This window comes from Dipodomys ordii, unplaced genomic scaffold (assembly GCF_000151885.1).
Source record: "Dipodomys ordii isolate 6190 unplaced genomic scaffold, Dord_2.0 Scaffold92, whole genome shotgun sequence".
NCBI lineage: Eukaryota > Metazoa > Chordata > Mammalia > Rodentia > Heteromyidae > Dipodomys > Dipodomys ordii.
This window is the reverse complement of record NW_012267308.1, coordinates 3,046,513-3,049,478: the sequence shown is the minus strand read 5'-3', so window position 1 is coordinate 3,049,478 and position 2,966 is coordinate 3,046,513.

Here is a 2,966-nt window from a genome sequence, read left to right as displayed (position 1 = left end):
CTCACACAGCAAGCAGAGTGACAAAGCACCCTCCTCCCGTCACTACCCCACAACACCTTGCCAAACCTGAGGTCAGACAAGCCGGCTCTCTATTCCTGACTGGGAGCCAAGGAAAAGTAGATCTCATCTCTCTCTCTCACTCTTTTCTTTTTGTCCACTTAGACAACTTATAAATGACTCCTCCCTTCTTCAATGCTGATGGCTGCCTTTGTATAAATAATTCATACTTGACCTTGCTTTAAGAAAGCTTTGTCTATTTAATTTGGGATCTTTTTTTTTTTTTAAATCGATACCTAGGGAACGTAACTCACACTTGCACAGTCTGATTCTGGGTGAATAAATAAGTTGTGTGTTTCTTGCGTTCTAGGGCCACTGGGGCAGCAGATGGAGGAGGGATGTCAGACAGAGATTTTCTGTGTTCAAATGCTGTAAGATTACCAGTCATGGTGTTATTGCTCAGTCTCTTTGCTGTCTGTGTGTTATCATTTCTGTGAATAAATCCACTGAGCGTGCTCACACACCACCCAAAGGTCCCAGCCTACAGGTGGCAGAATGTGTGTGTGTGTATGTGTGTGTGTGTGTGTGTGTGTTGGTACAGGGGATTGAACTCAGGGCCTGGGCACTGTCCCTTAGCTTTTTCCACTCAAGGCTGGTGCTCTATCACTTGAGCCACACTTTTACTTCTGGGTGGTCAGTTGGAGAAAAGAGTCCCAGAAACTTTCCCGCCCCAGGATGGCTTTCAATGGAGATTCTCCTACCTCAGCCTTCAGAGTAGCATGACCATTGTGGCTCCTTCCTGTGGCTGATCTATCTTCCTTACCTTTGAGACAAGGACTGGGTGAGGGCAGTCCATGGTAGGTTGGGGAATTTCCAAGCCGGTTTTGCTACTTCTACAACAGAGATTTACTCAGCCTTGGGCCAGGACAAGTCAATTCCACACGCGCAAGTTAAGGGTCAAGGTAAAATCAGAAGTGAGCCCCAAGCAAAGCAGACTTGGAAGTGTGGGCCATGAACATCCAGGGAGATGAAGAAAAGGTTAACCTATCACTTATTCTTCTGCCCCAGATCCAATCCACTCTGAGCTGTGTGTGTGTACATATGCACATATGCATGCACATCAGTCCTGGGATTTGAACTTATGGCCTGGGAGCTGTCCTTTTGCTTTTGTGCTCAAAGCTGGAGCTCTATCATTCAAGCCTTGAATCTACTTCTAGCTTTTGTCTCTTCTCTTTTCCTTTCTTTTCTTTTCCTTTCCTTCCTTTCTTTTCTTTCTTCCTCCCTTCCTTTTCTTTCTCCCTTCCTTCCTTCCTTCCTTCCTTCCTTCCTTCCTTTCTTCCTTCCTCGGCCTCTCTCCCTTTCTTTCTTTCTTTCTTTTCTTTTTTCCTTCCTTCCTTCCTTCCTTCTTCCCTTCCTCCCTCCCTCCTTTCTTTACTTCCTTCCTCTTTTTTTTTTTTTTTTGTGGTTCATTGGATATGAGTCTTGTAGACTTTCCTGCCCTGGTTGGCCTCGAACTGTGATCTTCAGGTCTCAGCCTCCCTGAGTAGCTAGGATGACAAGTGTGAGCCGCCAGAGCCCAACTTTCCACCATCTATTCAATGTCTTTTCTGCTGCAGAATCACAGAGCCCGGGAAACCTGTTCCCCTTTACAGAATCAGTCACACTCAACGATCTGCAGGAAGGAGGCTTCAGGGACTGGAGGGGGGGGGGCGGTAAATTCCTGGCTTGGACCCTGCTTCTCCAACAGGGCGGCTGCTGGTCTGTACACAAGCAGTGCCCACATCCCACGGCTCTGAACCCGGAGGTACCAGGGCTTGGACACAAGAGCCATCACGAAAGTTAGGGGCGACGCTGGTCCTGTGCGGGTGAAGGTAAAGGGGTCACTTCGGTACTAACCCGGGAAGGCACCCCTTCCCCCGGCCGGGGGGACCACCATCAGAGTCAGCTGGGTCCCGCGACAAAGTGGATTTTGTCACCTCCCTACCCCCATTCGCCCCCATTCCGCGGGCGCGCGCGGGCGCACACGCCTCCCGTCCATGCCGGCCCGGGCTGCGCACAGCCTCCCCGATGCCCCGGGGGAGTCGCGAGGTGGAGAGGCGCCTCGGCCGGCGCCCGGGGATCCGCCGCGAACTTCGGCTCAGCCGGCCACCACCGCGCCGCCGCTCCCCCCAAGTGTCAGGTCCGAGCGCGCCGGGAAAACCCTGGAATCCCGGGCCTCTCCCCAGCCAGGTGGCCTTGGGGTGCCCGACGCTGCCCTGACCCGCCCCCACCCCCCACTCCACCCTCACCCCCAGCCCCGCGCGCCCCAGCACCCAGGTCCTGGGCGAGCGCCAGCCCACTGGGGGCGGGGGGCGAGGGCCACGAGTTCACGGGTGAAACCCAAGAAACACCCGAAGTCTGATGAAAGTTCCCGCTCGTGGGGCGGGCTCCCCGAAGTGTGGTCACAGCTCAACACCCCACACCTTCACAGACACATCCCGAACCACCCCCCTTCCAACACCCCAGGCTTTTAAACTCCAACCCACGTCGAGAGGGCGCCGGGTGGGCGCGCAGTGCGGTTCCGGTCTGGAGGGAACCGGGGCGGGGTCGGGGCGCGGAGGCCACTTACCGGGCGCGGCCGGTGTTCCTCCAGATTTCGGGGTGTGCGGTGTGGGGACGGTGGGGGGGGGTCCTCCAGTCTCCGACGTGGACCTCGGCGGGGAGAATCTCCGTCTCCAAACTCCAGGGCCCGGCGTCTTCCCTTCGATCGGTGCCACAATCCGAAGCGATCGGTTGGGGGCTCGGAGCGCACGCAGGGCGGCGGTGATGCTGGTGTGGCGGTGCGGGTCTGTACGGTCGGGGTGCGGTGCGTGCTTCCTCCCCGACCTCTCTCCTCGATCGGTTCCCTCGTCCTCCGCTACCTGGTCCGGGTCTCCTTCCTTCCCCCGCAGTGCCACCCGGATCCGGACCGGCTCCCAGCGAAGTGCGAG